General features: G+C 43.1%; 1 protein-coding gene across 3 annotated transcripts in view; it reads left to right on the top strand.

Moving 5' to 3' along the window:
• The window catches only part of RELL1 (RELT like 1), a 92,654-nt gene that overhangs the window by 63,437 nt on the left and 5,719 nt on the right, over positions 1-23,498 (top strand). The window contains exons 7-8 of one of the 3 annotated variants that reach the window (XM_025386209.1): positions 7,791-7,816; positions 8,668-11,002. The exons of 1 other annotated variant lie outside the window; for it this stretch is intronic. The gene's annotated coding sequence lies outside the window, so the exon portion shown is untranslated. Of the gene's footprint in view, positions 1-7,790; positions 7,817-8,667; positions 11,003-23,498 lie in introns of those variants that run through there. One more of the 3 variants, XM_025386208.1, reaches the window with a different exon arrangement.

The raw sequence follows: 23,498 nt of genomic DNA, 5'->3' as shown, positions 1-23,498 counted from the left end.
AAAATTGAATTAATGGTTATAATCAGGATTTTAATTTTTCTTTATTTTACTATTATTATTTTTTGAGATGGAGTCTTGCTCTATCACCCAAGCTGGAGTGCAGTGGCGCGATCTTGGCTCACTGAAAGCTCCACCTCCCAGGTTCACCCCATTCTCCTGCCTGAGCCTCCCGAGTAGCAGGGACTACAGGTGCCCGCCACCGTGCCTGGCTAATTTTTTGTATTTTTAGTAGAGACGGGGTTTCACTGTGTTAGCCAGGATGGTCTCGATCTCCTGACCTTGTGATCTGCCTGCCTCAGCCTCCCAAAGTGCTGGGATTACAGGCATGAGCCACCACGCCCGGCTGATTTTTATTTTTCTTAATTTGTACCTTGAGACCTTGAGTACTACTAACATTGAATAGCTTAAGTTAAAACAGTACCTATTTTCTGTAAGTAACAGGACATAGGATACTGTAGTGGTTCCACCATAGAGGTTCTGGAATCAGACTTCTTGCGCTCAAGATCTTGGCTGTCACTTTTTAGCTTATCTAGCTTTGGACAAATTACTCAGCCTCTGATGCCCCAGCTTCTCCATCTGTTAAGTACGGATAATGATACTCCTACAACTTTGTAGGGATACTGTTCCTTTGTTCTAAGTAAGTGCAAAATAGGTTAGGTGTTAAATTACTATATCAGATGAGCCCTGTTTAAACTTGTAGCCAGTAAAAGTGTTAAAATTAATGTTTTTAATATTTCTTGATTCTCTTGAAGCTCAGAGAGGCTAGGTTAGACATCACCTATAAGGTAAAGCAGTATTGTCCATTTGATACTCAAGTGGAGGCTTACTGAAGGCCAGTTAGCTGAACTCTGTCTAGCTCACAAGCCAGTAGAGAGGCAATATCTAACTTGTTCCATTTTCTTTATTAGAAAGAGATGGTACTATTCAGAGTAATCAGTTATTCTGCCTGTAGCTTAGTGTAGACATTAAATCAGAAGTGTGTTGAGACTAGTAGGAAACTGCTGAATTGCATTTAAATAATTTCCAGTTGAATCCTTCTTTTTCCAGGTACAGAATGACTTTTTTTTTTTTTTTGAGACGGAGTCTCGCTCTGTTGCCCAGGCTGGAGTGCAGTGGCCAGATCTCAGCTCACTGCAAGCTCTGCCTCCCGGGTTCACGCCATTCTCCTGCCTCAGCCTCCCGAGTAGCTGGGACTACAGGCGCCCGCCACCTCGCCTGGCTAGTTTTTTGTATTTTTTTAGTAGAGATGGGGTTTCACCGTGTTAGCCAGGATGGTCTCGATCTCCTGACCTCGTGATTCACCCGTCTCGGCCTCCCAAAGTGCTGGGATTACAGGCTTGAGCCACTGCGCCCGGCCCAGAATAACTTTTGATGTCACTTACATTTTACTTGGAATAAGGTGCTCTGATTCTACCATCTCAAAGGCTGGTAAATCACAAGTGTTCAGTTGCTGTCACTTGGGAAACCCATTGTTGCTAAATATATAAGTACGTTGAAATTGCTATGAGAATATAACCCAGTAAAGAACAACCTTCAGACTTCAGTGAGATCTAAATCTAATGTCAGAAGATTCAAAACTGTAAGGAGTGCAGAATTTCTCATTGGTATTATTCAACAAAGAAGATAATATAATTTGCAGGAATATACATTTCTGTCTATGCTAGTTTAAAAAAGTGATTTCTATTTTGAATGGAGAAAAACACCTAGAAACATTATTTTTCCTGAATTGACCCACATACATAGAAAGCTTCTCACTATTTATATTAAAAAATTAAGGTTTTAGTTATTAAGCCCCCTCCTCAAATTGGGGGTTATAATATTCAACTCATGGAACATGTAGTAGTCGATAAACATAAAAAATGCCCAACTTCACTAACGATGAAATAAATCCAAACTGAGATCACTTTTTGCTTCTCTGGTGGCAAAGATTAATGTTAACACTAGCATGACCATATAACTCACATCCAAAATGAGGAGGTAGCTTACACCTATAATCCCAGTGCTTTGGGAGGCTGAGGTGGGAGGATGGCTTGAGGCCAGGAGTTTGAGACCAGCCTGGGCAACATAGTGAGATCCTGTCTCTACACATTAAAAATTAAAAAATTAGCTGGGCATGTGGCATACACCTGTAGTCCCAGCTACTTGGGAGGCTGAGGTGGAAGGATTTCTTGAGCTCAGGCGTTGGAGGCTGTAGTGAGTCAGGATAGTGCCACTGCATTCCTGCCTGGGTGACAGAGAGAGACTCTACAGAGAATAAAAGGGACACTGAGTAATTATTCTGGGTAAACCAGACCTCCCGGGCAAACTGGTTCATGTGGTCACCTTGGATAAAAGGGTGCAGGGGCCGGGCGTGGTGTCTCACGCCTGTAATCCCAGCACTTTGGGAGGCTGAGGCAGGCGGATCACGAGGTCAGGAGTTCAAGACCAGCCTGGCCAATATGGTGAACTAAAAACAAAAAAATTAGCCAAGTGTAATGCCGCATGCCTGTAGTCCCAGTTACTCAGGAGGCTGAGGCAGAAGAATTGCTCGAACCTGGGAGGCAGAGATTGCAGTGAGCCGAGATTATGCTATTGCACTCCAGCCTGGGTGACAGAGCGAGACTCCTTCTAAAAAAAAAAAGAAAAAGGGGTGCAGGAGGCTGGGTGCGGTGGCTCACGCCTGTAATCCCAGCACTTTGGGAGGCTGAGGCAGGCAGATCACCTGAGGTTGGGAGTTCAAGACCAGCCTGACTAACATGGTGAAACCCTGTCTCTACTAAAAATACAAAAATAGCTGGGGGTGGTGGTGCAAGCCTGTAATCCTACCTACTCGTGACGCTGAGGCAGGAGAATCACTTGAACCTGGGAGGCGGAGGTTGCAGTAAGCCGAGATCGCACCATTGCACTCCAGCCTGGGCAATGACAGCAAAACTCCATCTCAAAAAAACAAAACAAAACAAAACCAAACAAAGAAACTCCCTCGGTGCAGGGAGATGGACATTATCCCACACCGAAGCAGGGAGTCTACAATGGTCTCGACCTTTGTGGTGGCAATCTGGAACTGTAAAAACTTAAATATGTACTCTTTGACCAAATTATTCCAATTAATAGATATCATGCATAAATGCAAAGATAATGTTCAAAGTTGTTCACTTCAGCATTATTTATAGTAGCAAGTAACTGGAAGCATCTTTAAATGTCTGTCAGTGAGGGATTAAGTAGATGAATTGTGCCTTATGCATTTCATAATGGCCTGCAAATGCCAAAGATTGAAGTAGATGCTGGGTGTGATAGCTCACACCTGTAATCCCAGCAGTTTGGGAGGCTGTGGCTGGAGGATTGCTTTAAGCCAGAAGTTTGAGATCAGCCTGGGCAACATAGCGACCCTATCTCTAGTTTAAAAAAAAAATTTTTTTTTTTAATTAGCTGGGCATGGTGGCATGCACCTGTAGTCCCAGCTACATGGGAGGCTAAAGTAGTGGCTTTAACTCCATGACTTAAGCCCAGGAGTTCGAGGTTCCAGTAAGCCATGATTGTGCCACTGTACATCCAACCTGGGCAACAGAGTGAGACCCTGTCTCTTAAGAAAAAAAAAGATTGAAGTAGCGTTATATGTACAGACACAGAGCATCTACTATATATTATTAGATTTAAAAAACGAGTTATAAAATATTCCAGTTGTGTTTAAAAATGATACGCAGCATGTCTCATTTTTCTTGGGTCGAAGTTGATTCTTTAAGCTTCCTCCCTGCATACTCGAAGCCCCTTCAGGGCTTGGGCAGTGCCTTTGGATGGTGTCTTCTCATCCGCTGCTGAGCCTTCAGGTGGCACCTTGTACATAATTGGCCCACAGTGATTCCTTAACAGGTGTGATAGTACGGCATTCATCTCATCATCAAGAGTCCTCTGCAGGTGAGTCGAATTCTAATTCCCAACTACTTTGAAATACATTTAAAAAATGATTCTGTAGTTTTAAAATTTTGCAGTTCAAATAGAGTTACTGATTTTTTTTTTTTTTTTTTGAGACGGAGTTTCACTCTGTCACACAGGCTGGACTACAGTGGCACGATCTCGGTTCACTGCAACCTCCGCTTCCCAGGTTTAAGCGATTCTCCTGCCTCAGCCTCCCAAGTAGCTGGGACTATAGGCATGCACCATCATGCCCAGCTAATTTTTGTGTTTTTAGTAGAGACGTGGTTTCACCATGTTGGCCAGGCTGGTCTCGAACTCCTGACCTCAGGTGATCCACCCGTCTCAGCCTCCCAAAGTGCTGGGATTATAGGCATGAGCCATCATGCCCGGCTGAGTTACTGAAATTTTAATTAATATTTCGGTCTTTAAATGATTTTGTCATATTTGTTTTCTCCCCCATTTCTGAGATATATTTTTTGACCTCCACTGACTTTATAGTGTTGTGTTTGCAGAGTTTACCCTTTGGAAGTGGATTTAATTCTTGCTGTTTTTAATCAGTTGACAAACATTAGTACTGGGTCTTTATGCTTAAACCTTCATACGTGCATTAGAATCAATGAAGCATCTTATAGGAAAGCAGAGTCCTGGACTACAACCCCATAGACTCTGATTTAGTAGGTCTCAGGGAGGGGCCCAAGGAACCTGCAGTTTTTGGTAGTATTTAAGCCGATTCTACAGCAGGTTCTGCTGATCACTCTGGGAAACACTGATTCTAAAAGATTGCATGGATTAGCCTAGATTAGCATGAATCTATTGGGTTTGTTAAATGAACAAGAGCATTTATTAACATAAGAAGGTATTCATGTTAATTTATAAAATTTAACACACAGTTTAGACCAGAGCAAGATTTAAAGGACTATAAGCACTGACTCCATTGTGATGCGATCCCATTAATCTCTATCTGCCAAGATGCCAATCTACACTGGCAGTACCGTTGCAGGACCATGGTGTCACATGCACAGCAATCATAACCCGCAAGCGTGTAACCGCAGAATGGTCAGTAGGGCCTGGAACAAGATAAATCTCTAACTAAGACGTGTGAGCCTTAAAGGAGCACAGATTATTAGTGAACGATCACTTAAATGTAGCTCCAAGACTTCAGTGTTAATACTGCTGTCATGTAACTCTTTCTATAAACAATCTTCTCTATTTATTTTATTTAAAAGTGTTCAAGAAAATTACGAATCCGACTGTGTGATTCCATAGCCTTGTCTTAGAATGAGATGGAAATTCAGTGTTGTGTAAGTGTACTTTTGATCTTCCCAGGGACTGGGCCCCTTTAAAGTATAGGTTTTTAGCATCATTTAACTGTTCATGCAACCACAGTGATTTCCCCTGAGAGAGACCCTGACAGCATTTCTAGTTTCTGCATTTCCTTTCTGTTGCCCGCCACACAGGTGGGGAACAGAGAAGCGAGGGTACCAGAGGATCTCAGTGATGCTGTGGGTGTCTCTGGGGTGACCGGATAGCAATTCAGTGTGGAGGTAGCTTTGTGGTCTTCCAGGTCTGACTGCCTGGGATGGATTTCCTACTTTCCCATTACTAATTGTGTGGCCTTTGGTAAATTATTGAACCTGGAAGCCTCAGTTTCCTCCTACGAAAATGGGAATCATCATTGATTGACTCATGGAGTCATCAGGAAGATGGAGTTAATGACCCTAGAGTGCTTAGCATGACAGTACCTGGCACAGAGAAAGTGCTCTGCAAATGCCAGTGCTGTTATTATTAATCATAGACTTTTCCTTCCTTAACACCCTACACTTAGAGATTTTAGCGTTTACTGTTCATTAATCTGCTTAGGCTCCTAGTTTCTTATAACACGTTTCTAATTTTTAAAGGGATCAGTTTCTTTTTTTCTAGAGAATCCTTTTTAACAAGGCATAGATATTTATATGTGTATCCTAATCAGAGACATATGGCAGCTTCAGTGGAACCATAATATAATGATAGGATTATGGCTTTATCTTTATAAGATTATGTCATAACCAATAAACTCTAAAGAAAAAGACAACCTCTTCCTTTGCTCCAGATAAATCTTGTGGGTGGTTCTTTTTTTTTTGAGACGGAGTCTTGCTCTGTTGCCCAGGCTGGAGTGCAGTGGCCGGATCTCAGCTCACTGCAAACTCCGCCTTCCAGGTTCACGCCATTCTCCTGCCTCAGCCTCCCGAGTAGCTGGGACTACAGGCGCCCGCCACCTCGCCCGGCTAATTTTTTGTATTTTTAGTAGAGATGGGGTTTCACCGTGTTAGCCAGGATGGTCTCAATCGCCTGACCTCATGATCCGCCCACCCCGGCCTCCCAAAGTGCTGGGATTACAGGCGTGGGCCACCGCCTGGCCAAGTGGTTCTTAATTTTTATCTGTCAGTCTTCTTTTATAAGCAAAATGGTTACACTTTGAGATTTCTGAATTGTGTTTTCCATGTAATGGAACTTTGCTTGATTGTTTCCAGCTTGAGTAGTCACTTGTGTAAATTGCAATCACCAAATTTCTCCTGAAGAGAAAGGTCAGGCTTGCTCAGTGTGGTGTGGTCCCATGTGATGGCAGCTGGTAACAGTGAGTGAGTGGGTGTTTCTTCCCTCTCCCACCCACTCCTGTTAGCCTTCTGGTGTATCTGTGCCCACCCACACGTGATTTCTGACTGCTGCAGGACAATGTGGAAGGTACCTTGTAACACTTATTGTTGTTCTGGGTTAAAGAAGTACCTGGAAGGTCATAGTGTTGTGTCAGTTATGTGCTACCTTCTAATAAATGTGTGTTTGTAAGGAGAGACCAGAACTGCAAGGGTTTTAATAAGATTAGCTTTCCCTTTTCTGCTTAGTTTCTGGTATTAGCAGTGAGGACTTTAAGCAGCAATTTGTATTTTTTACTTCCTCTCCCGACGATATTGCAGACAGTGCAGTTTTTATCAGCTGCAGAAGGCAGCTGTTGAAGAAAGCTAATGTGATTGTTGAGAGCAGAGAATTGGATGATGGTAATGACCAGAATAGTTAACCTTTCGGAGCACACTGATCGCTTTTCCTCGTATTAAGCGTTGTGCATAGGATCATCTCATGTCGAATCCCCAGTAACCCTATGAGAGAATGCTACAGAGACAGCCATGGTTCCACAGCTGGCAGTAGGGGTCTGGATTTGAATCCAGGCCGCTCTTTCTTAGCCTAGCCTGTATTCTTGCATGCCCCGTTCTCAAAGCCGGTCAAATCTGTGCAAAGCACTCAAACTGAGGAGTGTTTCTAGGTTGCAGTGAAAATGGTTACTGTGATGAAACATTACTTTCTAGGCCTGACATCCCCCACCTGTGACTTTGTTATTTTCCTTGATGCAAAAATGTGTAGTTCTAAGGGAGCACATAAAGAGGAGACATAAAAATAGTGGAATACCATACCTGTTTTCTAGATAATGGCCTAGTTTAAGGTTTTGCCTGGAAAATTCCCTCTCATTTTTTCCTTTTGTTTTTTAGGGCCATTTTTATATTTCTCTATCTCTGGCCTTTTTACCTTTTTTCCCCCTCTGCTAGAATGTTTATATGAATTGACTCTTACCTGAAAGTAGTTCCAGACTTGACTTTGTTCAGTTTTACAGTAAAAATCCGCAGTTCTTGTACAGTTTTGGCAATTCAGTGCAGGGTATTACTTACTTCATTAGAATTAAAAACTTGATCCTTGCTGTTTTATTGGACAATGTTTCATTTCCTTTTTAGCTAAGGGGATAGAGGTCCTTTGCTCATCATCTCATTTGGGAAATAAATCTCTTTCTTTCTGTCTCTCTCCCTCATTCTTCCGCTTGTGCTCTGTCTCTATGCTCTTGTAACCACTGAATATTATGGATGACCAAATGACAGAAGAGGATAACATAGATAATAATAAGGTACGTATCTTGAAGGACAATCTGTAAAATAAGTAAAAAGTATGTTCTTCAAAACACTTCTACCAGCTTCATGCTATTTCTTCATATTTCTGCAAGCTGGATCTGTCTCTGGTTTTGTTTAGCATTTATAGGGTACACATGATTTTGGCAGATAGGAGAAGGTTTTGTTCCTGAACCTCGTGTGGGTTCACCTGCATGGTATGTGTGTTTCAGCATACATTTAGTCCTGTCCTGGGTCATCCCAGTCTATAAAACAGGAAAGTAAAAAGTCACAGAACTGTTCATTATATGAGATAGTTATAAAAAGTCATTTAAAAAGCAGGGAGCTATTTTACAAGTATGGGGCTTTGTTTGTAATGTAAATGTAGACGTTGACAAGGGTTGGTTGTTAGAATGACTTAAAAATACAATCCAGAACCCTGAAGGTACAATAAAGACCTAAGATGGTATGTTTAATCATTGTGTTCTTACTTGAAATCCCAACTGTGCAGTCCTGGATGGTCAGTAGAGACCTCCAGTCAACTCTCTTCCGTGGGGCTTTAGAAAGACACCTATGGAAGGCACATCACGTGGGAAAAGCAGGAGCAAGAGAGAGAAAGGGGGAGGGGCATGTACGTTTAAACAGCCAGATCTCCAGAGAACTCTTGGAATTAATTGTATTTTACTTAAATTTCTTCAGACTGAATTCTAGAAAAAAAATGTGTAATGGTGGAAGGAATGGGGTGGGATGGGATGGGACAGGGTAAGAATAGTTTATAATTCTTCTGTGTTTTTAAATACTCAGGCAGATTAATATGTGATATGATGCTTACCCTTGGTTAATGATCTACTTTTTTTGTTTTTTCTTGCAGGAATGACTTGACTTGAAGAACTCTAAGAGACTGAAAACTTACAAGATATGAAGTTGCCTCGGGAATTTTTTATATATTTTATACAATTTCTGTCATGGAGTCAGCAGGCATGTGAATAAAACCTAAAAGGGAATGTTATTGCTGTGCCGTATACAAAATTCAGTTTGCTTTGAAAGAGTCTTGAAAAATTTATTATACTTCCGGGGAAGGAAAGAGCTGTTTTTATCTTCCTAACCACTCCCCGCCTCTACCCTTCCCAGCCCCTAATCCCAGGCCTTAGTGTACACACTGTAGTTTTTCCATTATGATCAGTATGTGCAGTGACACTATTCACGTACAGTCTGAGCTTATGCTCAGGGGTGTGTGTGTATATGTGTATACATGTGTGCACGTGAGCGTGAGTTTCTCTTTTTCCTGTTCCTACATCCTAGATCTTCATACATACAGGTTAGCTGTTACAAAAGAAAAGATAAATCTTCAGTGGTAAAAGCTCAATGGAAAGAATCTAGTCTAGCCCTGAGGAGTTGATTCCCCAAGGGACCATGGAGTCAGATGGGACCAGATGCTAGACTTTGGATGCCTTGACTACAAATTCAGCATTAACTCCTGCCACTACCATGTCACTCCTACAGCACTTACACATTTTGAGAAGGTTTTTTTTGAGACAGAGTCTCGCTGTGTCATCTAGAATGGAGTGCGGTGGCATAATCTCGGCTCACTGCAATCTCCACCTCCCCAAGTTCAAATCATTCTCCTGCCTCAGCCTCCTGAGTAGCTGGGATTACAGGCATGTACCACCGAGCTTGGCTAATTTTTGTATTTTTAGCAGAGACGGGGTTTCACTATATTGGTCAGGCTGGTCTTGAACTCCTGACCTCAGGTGATCTACCCGCCTCGGCCTCCCAAGGTGCTAGGATTATAGGCATGGGCCACTGCACCCGGCCTTTTTTTTTTTTTTTTTCCTAACCTTTAGCTGAGCGATTCTTGGTCAATCCATTGAGTAAAGGAGAAAATGGTTTAAAGTCACACACACACACACACAAATTTGTTTGGACAACCCAATGCCAAGCCAAAAGAACCCTGCTTCTCATACAAGATGGGCCTGCACCTACCTCTGGCATGTTTTTCTTTGTGTATTTCCTGTTTTTCCTCTTGTAACTAATGCTCCTTATTTAAAATACTCCAGTTACTTTCCCTTTAGGCCTGACAGACTTTTCTTTTTCTTTTTCTTTTTTTTTTTTTAACTGTACATTTTACAAAACACCTGAAAGGACCCAGAGGCATAAATAGTAGTACGTGATTTATGGTAGCTCTGGGGTGAGCTGGCAGGGAGAGTTACAAGGTCTCCAAGACCCGCCTCCATGTCAGTGTTGGGGGTGCCTTGGGCACTTCCTTTATTTCACATAGAAAAAGCACATCTTTCATTTGTGTCCCAAAAGATGATTTCCATAAAAATATACTTCAAAGTATTTACTGTACATAGACTTAAGCGATTCTATTTCCAGCATCAAACTAAACATGTCTAACCTTTTAAGTAAATGGGGAATTCAGTTCCATGAGAATTTTTACTGACAATTAATAAACACTGTGTGTGTATACATTCATCTACACTGTGGACCGGAGAAAGTCAGTATGGAAATAAATTTCACTGAGATCCAGAAAGCAGCAATATAGGACTTCTAGTGGTATGTATTAGTGTAAATAATATATGTGCAGCCTAGGCTAATCGTTTTAATTAAAAACAAACAAGCATACTTTTTTGATTTAAAAAATATGCCCTCAAAATGGTGGGGGATAAAATGTAAGATATTCTTTAGCTTTAATTATTTTTCCATCTTATGCAAGTCAGAGCACTTTTTTTTTTTTTAAATAGCAATACAACAGGCAAGAGAATACTCAAAAATATTTAAAATTGTATTTATACCAAGAGTATGTTTTAAATATTTTCTAATACTTGAGCAGTTTTTGTCTGGCAGGCTTCCAAATTTGCCAAAAGTTAAGTGTTCAATATTTTCAATACATACGCTTTTTACTGGTTTATACTGAACTCTCTGAGAATTCCTAAGTGTTCCCAAAGCTACTGATGTTTACAGGTCTTGTGTTTCTTCTCCTTCTTTCTAAGGATGAGGGAATCCACAGCAGACTTTCTCTAGAAAACACTAATGATGGACAACTTTTTGGTGTCATAAATGAGTTGGCTACTACCTTGATGTAAAAATTTGTAAAGGAAATTTTTCACCATTTCGAGTGTCAAGTGTATTTTTAACTGTCTGGTTTGTACTTTTATGACTTTTGTACTACCAAAGCGGAATTAAAAATAAAAATGTTAAACGCAGCATGTTGTCTTGTGAGTGATCCAAGTATTGGCGCCTTGTACACTGGAAGTTCAGTCGTGGCAGTCTAATTATTGAGCTTAATTTTTTACAGTGCTGAGTTTCTTGTGTCTTGAAATATCAAGTGATCATTCGGCTGACTTTCCTCATGGGGTTTCCCGTCCTGCAGTACCCCTTCCCCTAACACACGCATACCTTGCAGATACTGTGGGTTTAGCCCCAGCCTACTGCAATAAAGAAAATATTGCAAGCAAGCCAGCCACATGAGCTTTCTGGTTTCCCGCTGCATATACAAAAGTTGTGTTTATACTATAGTCTATTAAGTATGTGCAATAATATTCTGTCAAAAAACGTACATACCTTAATTTAAAATACTTTATTTCTAAAAAAAATATGATAATCTGAGGCTTCAGCAAGTCATAATCTTTTTGCTGCTGGAGGATCTTGCCTCCATGTGGATGGCTACTGACCAGGGTGGTGGTTACTGAAGGTTGGGGTGGCTGTGGCAATTTCTTAAAATAACACAGTGATAAAGTTTGCTGCACTGATTGACTCCACCTTTCATGAACGTTTTCTCTATAGCATGCAGTACTGTTTGATAGCATTTTATCACAGTAGAACATCTTTCAAAATTAGAGTCAATCATCTCAAACTCTGACGCTGCTTTATCAACTAAGTTAGGACCTTGCTCTGTATTAGGGTTTGGCTCAAGGGAATGTTGTGGCTGGTTTGATTTTTTTTTTATCCAGGCCACTGAATCTGTCTCCATATCAGCAATAAGACTGTTGCACTTTCTTATCATTCGTGTATTTGCTAGAGTAGCATTTTTAATTCAAAACTTTTGCTTTGCATTCACAACTTAACTATTTGGTACAGGAGACCTAGTTTTCTGCCTGTCTCGGCTTTTGACGTGCCTTCCTCACTTAGCTTAATCCTCACTAGCTTTTGATTTCAGATGAGATGTGCGTGACCCTTCCTTTCACTTGAGCAGTGAGAAGCCATTCTAGGGTTACTGATTGGCCTATTTTAGTATTTTGTCCCAGGGAATAGGGAGGCCTGAGGAGAGGGAGAGAGACGGGGGAATGGCTGGTTGGTAGAGCAGTCGGAACACACACACGGCATTTACAGATTCAGTTCGTTATTTTATGTGGGCACAGTTCACGTCATCCCAAAACAATTACGATAGTAACATCAGAAATCACTGATCACAGATCACTATACTAGATATAATAATAATGGAAACGTTTGAAATATTTCAAGAATTACCCATATGTGACACAGAGACACGAGTGAGTACATGCTGTTGGAAAAGTCGTGCTGATGGCCGGGCGCGGTGGCTTATGCCTGTAATCCCTGCACTTTGGGAGGCCAAGGCGGGTGAATCATGAGGTCAGGAGATCGAGACCATCCTGGTCACCATGGTGAAACCTTGTCTTTACTAAAAATACAAAAACAAACAAACAAAAATTAGCTGGGTGTGGTGGTGCGTACCTGTATTCCCAGCTACTCAGGAGGTTGAGGCAGGGGAATTGCTTGAACCCGGGAGGAAGAGGTTGCACTGAGCCAAGATTGCCCCACTGCACTCCAGCCTGGGCGACAGAGAATCCATCTCAAAAAAAAAAAAAAAAAATAGTGGTGGTGCTGATGGACCTGCTCACCTTGCAGAGTTGCCACACACCTAGTTTATTAAAAACAAAACAAAAACAAGAAAACCCTGCAATATCTGCAAAGCACACTACAGCAAAGGGCAATAAAATGAGGTATGCCTGTTACTACTTTTTAAATTTGAAGATAATTTTGGACTTATAGCAGAGTTGCAAAAGCAGTACAGAGTTCATGTGAAGCCTTCCCTCCATTTCCCCATATGTTACCATCTTAACTATAAAAAAGTGATCACAACTAAAAAAATTAACAGTGGTACGGTACCATTCATTAAATCACAATGTTCTTTGAATTGCATCCATTTGTCTCACTGATTTCCCCTGCTGTTCCGGGATCTCCCACTGCATTTCGTTGTTGGATCCTGTCTCCTCTGATCCTTGACTGCCTTTAGTCTTTTCTTGTGTTTCGTGATCTTGACACTTGAATGTACTGATCAGTTCTTTTGTAGAATGTCCCTCAACCTAGGTGTTCCAGCTGATTCTTGTGATTAGACAGGTTTTGCATAAGGGAAGGGACACCACACAGGTGATGCGCCCTTCCCATTACATCGTGTTGGGAACATGACGGTACGTATTACCAGTGATGTCAGCCTTCATCATTGCCCAAGGTGGTGTCTGTCAGGTTTCATTTTGATAAAGTTACTATTTTCCCTTTGAAATTAATAAATATTAGAGGGAAGATACTTAGAGATTAGGCGAATATCTTATTTCTGCTTAAACTTTCACACATTAATTTTACCATCTGTATGACTTTTCTAGGGCTACCATAACAAATTACCGAAACCTGGCTGGCCCAGAACACAGAAATGTATTCTTCCACTGTCTAGAAGGCCAGAACCTGAGGTCAAGGTGTATGCAGGGGGATTCCTTCTGATATCTCTAGGGTATAATCTGGCCCATGCCTCCCTGCTAACTTCTGGTGGGTGCTGGCAATTCTGGCCATTCCGTGCTTTCTTCCCTGTGTCCTTCTATAAGGACAACAGGCATTGGGTTTAGGGTCCACCCTAATCCAGTATGACTTCATTGTAACTTGATTACATTTGCAGAGAACGCTTTCAGGTTGGTGCTCGTGTCCTTTGATGTGGTTCCATCCTTTACTTTACTTTTCTCCTTCCCTCCTCCACCTATTTCCCTCCCTCCCTCCCTCCCTCCCTCCCTCCCTCCCTCCCTCCCTTCCTTCCTTCCTTCCTTCCTTCCTTCCTTCCTTCCTTCCTTCCTTCCTTCCTTCCTTCCTTCCTTCTCTCTTTCTCTCTTTCTTTCATCTTCTTTCTTTCTTCTTCTTCTTCTTTTTTTTTTTTTCAAACTCTCACTCTGTTGCCCAGGCCAAAGTGCAGTGGTATAACCTTGACTTGCTGCAACCTTTGCCTCCCAGCTTCAAGCGAGTCTTCTGCCTTGGCCCCCTGAGTAGCTGGGATTACAAGCATACACCACCACACCTGGCTAAATTTTGTATTTGTAGTAGAGAGGGGGGTTTCACCATGTTGGCCAAGCTGGTCTCGAACTCCTGGCCTCAAGTGATCCACCTACCTCGGCCTCCCAAAGTGCTAGGATTACAGGTCCTTTCTTTTTTGAAAGCCCTGTATTACTTCCTGGCACCACAAGATGCTCCAGGTTCATCTTGTCTTGTATTTTCCTCGCCCCAGACCTGAAAGCAACCACTAACCCAAGGAGCCCTGGTTCCTTTTATTGAACAATGATGTTTAGAAATAAAGAGCATTAGGTGTCCTCATTGATGCTGAAATGTCACAGCTACTAGGCCCCCTGTACACACATATATACATACACACACCAATACATGTGGATACACACATCTTTATGTATTTTTGTATATATCTGTAAAACAAAAGCATGGGTCCACACTGCTACCTCTGACTCCAGTCTTGCTCCATAGTACTCATTCTAACCTTCCTGCTTTCCTTATTTGTAACTTTCTTTTCTTACAGAGAGGAAACCCAGCTCTTATTATCTATGATATTTTTACATGTTTATTCAACCCTAGCATACATATTAAGTAGTTTGAAAATATATTACTGTGAGAAACACAATTGCTAACTGAAGTTGTGTGTGTGTGTGTGTGTGTGTGTACGGTTCTTGGTTTTAGCCTTACAGTATTTAGTCAAAACTGTATTTGCCAAAGTTACTTAGGTCAGCTCCTTTGTTCCCCATTCCCTTCTGTGTGGTAATGTGACTCATTTGTAACACGGAGTCATTTGTCACCATCTGCATTCTTCATATCCTGGTTGAAATTTTTAAAATGTATATACAGCAGGCTGGGTGCAGTGGCTCACGCTTGTAATAGCAGCACTTTGGGAGGCCGAGGCGGGCGGATCACGAGGTCAGGAGATCGAGACCATCCTGGCTAACACTGTGAAACCCCATCTCTACTAAAAATACAAAAAATTAGCCGGTCATGGTGGTGGGCGCCGGTAGTTCCAGCTACTTGGGAGGCTGAGGCAGGAGAATGGTGTGAACCTGGGAGGTGGAGCTTGCAGTGAGATCGCACCACTGCACTCCAGCTTGGGCGACAGAGCAAGACTCCGTCTCAAAAAAAAAAAAAAAAAAAGGATATACAGCAAACTTCACTCTGTGTGGTACCTCACAGCATGCTGATTTGGAGTGCATGTGTGTGTGTGCGCACGCGTGTCTCCTTGAAAACAAGATGATCAATAACAGCTTATGCTGAGGAAGTAGAAAGGTTGACTTGGTCATTTGTGACCAAGTCACACAACATGAGAACCAGAAACTCAGAATGTGTGCATTAGGATGGACATTAGGAATTCCCCCCCAACAACCTATTTTACAGTTGAACGGGGTCACTTGGGGTGACGGGCTTAGTTTTTGATTAACTGGCCTTTCGGGTATCCCCTCTAGTACATGTGCAGTGCAGAATGGGGACGTTTGGTCACTAACTGGCTTTCATGTCTTTCTTGGCTCATTAGGGGAGTAGTGGGAAGCTGGCGATGTGGCACATATGACCCTTCTGTTCCCCATGATGACAGACGCTAGCTTTGCAACGCTGGCCCTGAACAATTGGTTCAGCAATCTCCCCACCCTGGCAGCTCCTAGGTGAATTTGCCAGGGGGCCTGTCCACGGCCTTGAATGCTCCTGCACTTCTTTTTCAAATCTATCTTTACATCCAGGCTTCCTCCACCCCAGTCAGCTATAGTGAAAAGGTGGGGAACCCTTCCTTTCGTCTCACTGAGGACAGTAGAGTTGGAAGCTTGGAAATGGGGTCGCGCGATTTAGTGCGTAGTATCACTGAGGGCTTGTTGTGTGGTCAAAGAGGACTGTGTTTTGTATCTGAGGTTTGACTTGCCAGTTCTTAGATACTCCGACCCTTTTGTCTGGGTGGGGCATGTTGGTTCTACCCAAGGATTCCCTCCTTCTCTCCTCATCTTCTCAGGACCATGGTGCAGGACTGTTCCCAGATCTCCCCAGGGACCCTCACTGTAGCTCTAAACACCTAAGGGACACCTGGGACTTCTTGGTCTTGGGCATTTTGTGGCTTGGCCAGGGGGTGGTGTGGCTGCCCACGCGGTTCAGCTGGTGTCCAGAGCCCTGCAGGTCCTCTCACAGAACTGGCCCTTCGCCCCCTCTGCTGGCCGAATAGGAGAACTGCACGGCCGTTGGGGGTTGGTGCTGTATCTTCCCTCTAGCCCTGGTGCGCAGAAAGCACTCGTGATTTTTTGCTGAATGAATAAATAAACAAAAGCCCACCTTTAAAAACGAAAGACTACCATTAGCTATTTTATGAGCGTAAAGGTTCAAGTCTAGTTTTTTTCTAACCCATTTTCTGGCGCTGCCAGCTTGTCTTTATTGTTTTTCTCATCGGACCCTCCAGTTTCTCACCTGGGAGCTTGTGTCCCTGCAGGTGTTACCTGGATACTGGTGAGAATGATGCGGTTCCGTTTTGGAGGGAATCCCGTGCGCTGAATGCTGTCATGGAAGTGGTGTGGTCTCAGAGAAGTAGGCACGACCTTTGCTGTTGCGTTTGAGCCCCAGCTCTGCCACTCACCACTGTGTGATATTGAGAAAGGTGTCTTATCTTTCTGAGCCTCAATGCCATCTGTAAAATGACCTGTCTCACAGGAGTTTTAAGGATCAGAAAAAATGCCTGCAAATTCACTGTCTTCTCATCCACCCCTGCCGAGGGCGCCACTGCTGTAAAGGGCTCTACATGCGTCCGTCCCCCACAGCCGATCAGAGTGGCTGTGGATGGCCCAGCACACTCAACTTTGAGTCGAGTTGAGCCAGCAAGTTACTTGCTGTGGAACTGAGCCACAGAGTTCCATAGCCTCGTCGGGGAGCCCATGAGGGTTCCCATGGCTAAAGCTACAGCATTAGCCGCCAGAGCAATAAACCATTTTCTCCATCAAACAGGCTGGAAAAAATGGTTTACTGCTCTGGTGGCTAAAGCTGTAGGCTAGGGGGCTGGTGGAGACCATATTTCCTGCTGTGTAGTCCTCTTTCCTGGTGTGAGGAAAGGTGGGGAATGTGCAGAGGGAAGACAGGGCAGGTTGCTTTCTTTTTTTTTTTTTATTGGTTTGAGACAGAGTCTCAGTCTGTCACCTATGCTTGAATGCAGTGGTACAATCATGGCTCACCAGAGCCTCGAACTCCCAGGCTCAAGCAATCCTCCCATCTGAGCCTCCCAAGTAGCTGGGACTGCAGGCGCGAGTCATCATGCTCGGCTACTTTTTTTTTGTATTTTTCGAAGAGATGGGTTTTTTTTCACGTTGCCCAGGCTGGTCTCGAACTCCTGAGCTCAAGCGATCTGCCCACCTTGGCCTCCCAAAGTGCTGGAACTACAGGCATGAGCCACTGTGACCAGTCTGGTTGCTTTCAAGCCCCAGATTCAGTTGTCCCCAAGGCCTAGTCGCCCTTCTGAACTTCAAGAACATTTCAAGGAAATTCTTTTGTTATCTAGTTTGGGTTTCTGTCATTTGCGGCCAACCAACCAAACCAACAAAAGAACTCATGACTAATGCAGTTATTTGCAGGAACGTAGCTGTAGGAGGAGTTACAGAGCCACATGGAAAGTGAAACTCTGGCATCCAGCCCTGCAGCTGAGACTTCCTAGAGCTCCCTTGAATCCATCGCCAGAAGGCCTGGCCATGGTGCGGTTTCTGTTGTGAAACGCGTTTGCAAACCCTCTTCCTTTTATTGCTTCAGGAGAGTTTCCTTTCACCATCTTTCCTGGATTGGCACAGGGCTCATTCTTTTTTTTTTTTTTTGAGACGGAGTCTCGCTCTGTTGCCCTGGTTGGAGTGCAGTGGCCGGATCTCAGCTCACTGCAAGCTCCACCTCCCGGGTTTACGCCATTCTCCTGCCTCAGCCTCCCGAGTAGCTGGGACTACAGGCGCCCGCCACCTCGCCCGGCTAGTTTTTTGTATTTTTTTAGTAGAGACGGGGTTTCACCATGTTAGCCAGGATGGTCTCGATCTCCTGACCTCGTGATCCGCCCATCTCGGCCTCCCAAAGTGCTGGGATTACAGGCTTGAGCCACCGCGCCCGGTACAGGGCTCATTCTTATAGCTCCCGATAAGAGCACAGATTTGGCATTCAGATGCCTTTGGCCATCTGTGACCTTAAACTCTTTGGACCCTGTCTTCTAACTATAGAATGAAGATAATATGTGCCTTTAAGGGTGGTTGTGAGGATCATATGAGCTCAGACGAGTAATGCATTTAGTACAGGGCCAGGCACAGTCAGTGCTCACTCAGTGGTCTCTGAGACAAAATAGAACAATCTACCGGCCGCAGAGATGCCAAGTTCCAACCCTCTGTAGTGGAATAAATGATGGGGATTTTGCCTTTTGAGAGTTAGTTTTTCATGTTTCTGCCACAGTCATATTGTTTATAACATTCAAAGGTGGGCTAGGGGAGGAACCAGGTACAAGATGTAGCTGCAAAGCCTACGGAGCCTGAGGTTCTCCTGATGGCAGGTCAACTGCCTTATTGGAGCGAATGACTTTCTTGCCTTTTTTCTTTTTTTTTGTTGAGATGGAGTCTCTCTCTATCGCCCAGGCTGGAGTGCAGTGGAGCGATCTCAGCTCACTGCAAGCTCCGCCTCACAGGTTCACGCCATTCTCCTGCCTCAGCCTCCTGAGTAGCTGGGACTACAGGCGCCCGCCACCACGCCCAGCTAATTTTTTTGTATTTTTAGTAGAGACGGGGTTTCACCATGATAGCCAGGATAGTCTCCATCTCCTGATCTCGTGATCCGCCCACCTCGGCCTCCCAAAGTGCTGGGATTACAGGCGTGAGCCACCGTGCCCGGCCAACTTTCTTGCCTTGACTGATGTTGAATGAACCAGATCGACCAGTAACTCAATTTATTTTCATTCCCAAGTTAATCTAGCTGAGAAAGCATAGACAAAATATTCTTGAAATCATAACATTACTCCCAAATTGAAAAAATATATGGGTTTACTTATTACAGATGAGTATCTTAATGTTGACCAAATCAAACAAAAACTACACACACACACGCATGCACACACACACACGCACACACACACACACACACAACTCCCATACTAAATAAAAACCAAGCCAGACACAACCTCTCCAAAATAACCAATCAACCCTGCCAAACCTTCCATGGTTTCTGTTTTGTATTAAAAATGCATTTTATTTTATAAAATCTTATTTGGGGCAAGAGGAAAGATAAAAGAAAAGGTCAATATTAATGCTATAAATATTCACTTCAAATGCAATGTGACTTAAAATTGAAAGGATAAATTCCCGTGTGTTCTACAATTGTTAAATGATGAAGATAATGAGAATAAAAATACACTAAAATTGAAGTGCCCCCAAGATGCATTTTTGCCTTTAGATGATTATTAATGATGTAGGTAGAACAGAACTTACCCAGTTTAGAAATTAGTATTATTAGAAGTGATTCATACAGCTTTGGTGGGTAGCAACAAAGATCTAGTTATTTAAAAAAGCATTGAGTGTTACTCATAAAAGTGGGCCAATGACCTTCGCTGGATAATAAAATGACATGTAACTTTTTTTCTTTTTTGAGATGGAGTCTCGCTCTGTCACCCAGGCTAGAGTGCAGTGGTGCGACCTCAGTTCACTGCAACCTCCACCCCCTGGGTTCAAGCAATTCTCCTGCCTCAGCCTCCAGAGTAGCTGGGATTACAAGTGCCCGCCGCCACGCCTGGCTAATTTTTATATTTTTAGTAGAGACGGGGTTTTGCCATGTTGGCCAGGCTGGTCTTGAATTCCTGACAACAAGTGATGCACCCGCCTAGGCCTCCCAGAGTGCTGGGTTTACAGACGTGAGCCACTGTACTCGGACAAACTTACATCTAACACTTACTGTTTACTTTGTCTGCGTGCATGCTAAACACTTTTTATCTCATTTAAATCTCATTATGGCCCAGAGAGAGGCATAGCCACCACCTCCACTATACAGATGATGAAACTGAGGAAAGGAATCTTAAGCTATGTAGGAGTGGTTCATGGGTGGGGACATAGACATATGGCCCCTGGATCTGCCTCATCCTTTCTAGGGAAAGGAAATTCATGGTCCTAGGATTGCCATAAAGATACTATTGACAGTAGACAGTCTCAGAGATTTCACAGGCAAAGCTGAAGCTGTCCTCACAGGGTTAATGAGAATTCTGGATTAAGCATTAATCAGGCTGTACTTTGGCCCACTTCCTTGTCACCAAAAGTCCTGTAGTAGCACTAGATCCTGACCATCTGCATCCCCATTGTTGCTACAGATAGGATTTCTGACATTAGAATCATAAAGCTTCTGTTAGAATTGCTAAAGGTGTTTTCCCCCAAATTCCAGTGAAACAGCTGACAGCCAACCGATTTGAAGCCCACCCAGACAAACGGGATCAGCATGAGAATACAGTTTCTTCATCACCCTGTCCGGTGACTTCACCCTGCACTCTTCGACCAATCTATCACCACACTTAGGGCTTACTCCAAACCCGTTACAATGCCTAGCCCCAGACTCCTCAGGGAGTCGGATTTGAGGTTTCCTTCCACCTCCTCGCTCAGTGGCCCTCCCATTCACCTCTCGCTCTGCTGCAGCCCTGCGTCTCAGCTATTGACTTGCTGCACATTGGGCCACAGACCTATTATGGTTACAAGGCCTTGACTAACTTTTCTATTCTTTATTACAATCTTCCTTAGAACCAGAACAAAACCCCCTTTTATTCCCAATTGACAATACATATAATTTTACGTATACAAAATTGGGTTGTCTCACATTTTGCTTCAGCCCTTGTCTTTGTCTGAGGGCAACACAGATGTTGCCACAGAGAGGCGTATTACGTCATCTTTAAAAGCACGCGTTTGGGCCAGGCATAGTGGTTTACGCCTGTAATCCTAGCACCTTGGGAGGCCAAGGCGGGTGGATTGCCTGAGCTCAGGAGTTCGAGACCAGCCTGGGCAACACAGGGAAACCTTGTCTCTACCAAAATACAAAAAAAATTAGCTGGGCATGGTGGCACCGCTTGTAATCCCAGCTACTCGGGAGGCTGAGACAGGAGAATCGCTTGAAGCTGGTGGGCAGAGGTTATAGTGAGCTGAGATCACACCAGTGCACTCCAGCCTGGGTGACAGAGCGAGACTCCATCTCAAAAATAAATAAATAAATAGATAAATAAATAAATAGATAAATAAATAAAGGCACCGGTTTGTTGTTCAATCTGGGTTCAGCTGAGATTCTGCCACTGTCTGGTTGTGTGATTCTGGATGAGTTATTTAGCTGTTTGAGCCTCCATTTTCCCATGTGTGAAATGGGGACAGTTATACCTACAGCTCATGGCGTCGCGGTAGACTTCAGTGAGGTGATTCCCGTGCAGGACTTAGAATGAGGCTGGCTGCGCTTGGTGTTTAACACACAGCAGTATTGAAAACATTAAACTATAGTCATACCTATAAAAATACTAACAACAACAACAAAATACCGAAACCCATAACTTGATGGCTCCCAGAAATTAATTACTGAATATAATTTCTATGTTAATATTTGGCAAATTATTTTGAAGTAGTGTCTTTGTAGATTTTTTTCTCTATACATTTTTTTCCTGTAAACTTTTTTGTTTTTTTTCTTGAGACACAGTTGCACTTTATTTCCTAGAACAGAACATTCAAGGATATTCTTTTGTTATCTAGTTTGGGTTTCCGTCATTTGCAGTCAACCAACCAAACCAACAAAAAGAACTCATGAGTTATTTGCAGAAAAGTAGCTGTAGGAGGAGTTTTATATATATATTATAATCTGTATTATATATTATATATATATAGGCTGGGGTGCACCGGCATGATCTCGGCTCATGGCAACCTCTGACTCCTGGGTTCAAGCAATTCTCCTGCCTCAGCCTCCCAAGTAGCTGGGATTACAGGCGAGCACCACCAACCCTAATTTTTGTATTTTTAGTAGAGACAGGGTTTCATCATGTTGGCCTGGCTGGTCTTGAACTCCTGACTTCAAGTGATCCGCCTGCCTCGGCCTCCCAAAGTGCTGGGATTACAGGCATGACCCACCGCACCCAGCCCCTATAAATTTTAATTTAAAAACCACAACAGTCCTTGATGGTTTGTCACCCTGGCTGATGCCATGAAAACCTTAGACCCTAGATCTTGTGTATTCAGAAATTGGTAAAGCTTTTGTTTCCTTTCTAAGCATCAACATCTAAGACAGAAAGAGCAGCACATCGGCCGATGAGTAGAGGTTATGGACCTTCTGTGGCATGTGAACTCTTCCTGATTTATGTAAATTCTGAGGTTTACCATTCTCCATAGCTTTAGGAATATTTTGGAGAATGAAAAAGAATTAGTTGGACCTAGAAATGGAATTATTTTTCTGGGATTTTTTTTAAGTTGGTCATTTATGTCAAGAGAAATTGCATTGTTGTGCTTTCAAAGTAGCCAGATTCTGACTAAACAAGTATTCTAATTAGCCTGTGCCTCTATGGCCTCCCTCATTTTAGTTTGGAATGTGTAGTTTTGATTAGGGAGATAAGTAAAATTCTTTGCCTGCCTTTTGGTCTCTAGGTCATATTCTACCTTAGTTCTATATTAACTATTCCAAAACTCTTAAAGGCAGTAAATACAGAAGTATCCTAGGAACAAGGCTCAGAGGGCAGCACAGGTGAGGAGGAAGAGCTGCAGGTCAGTGGTGTTGAGTGCATTTGCAGGTGGGCTTGTATTGTAAGTGTGTGCTTCACACTCATGTGGATGCTGTATGTGCTTTCAAAAATATTGGCCCGGGCTGGGTATGGTGGCTCACGCCTGTAATCCCAGCACTTTAGGAGGCCAAGGTGGGCGGATGAGCTGAGGTAGGGAGTTCGAGACCAGCCTGACCAACATGGAGAAATCCTGTCTCTAGTAAAAATACAGAATTAGCTGGGCGTGGTGGCACATGCCTGTAATCCCAGCTACCCGGGAGGGTGAGTCAGGAGAATCGCTTGGAGGCAGGAGGCAGAGGTTGCGGTGAGACAAGATCGTGCCATTGCACTCCAGCCTGGGCAACAAGAGCAAAACTCCGTGTCAAAAAAAAAAAAATATATATATATACACACACACACACACACACACACACATATATACACACATACATATACACATATATATACACACACACACACACATATATATGTATATATGCCCAGTTTTGTCTATTTACAGAGAGCTTTTATATGTACTAGTTCATCTGATCTTCTAAACCGGTGGTTTTCAAAGTAGGTTTCACATATCCCAGGGGTGTGAAAAAAAAATTAATGCTCTGATATGTTGTTACTTCATCTTAGTATTGCTAAATACTATAAAGCATAGAACATATTAGAAGATGGTATGGTTG

Source organism: Theropithecus gelada, chromosome 5, assembly GCF_003255815.1.
Source record: "Theropithecus gelada isolate Dixy chromosome 5, Tgel_1.0, whole genome shotgun sequence".
Lineage (NCBI taxonomy): Eukaryota > Metazoa > Chordata > Mammalia > Primates > Cercopithecidae > Theropithecus > Theropithecus gelada.
The sequence above is the reverse complement of the archived record's forward strand: the minus strand, read 5'-3'. Positions and strand labels throughout refer to the sequence as shown.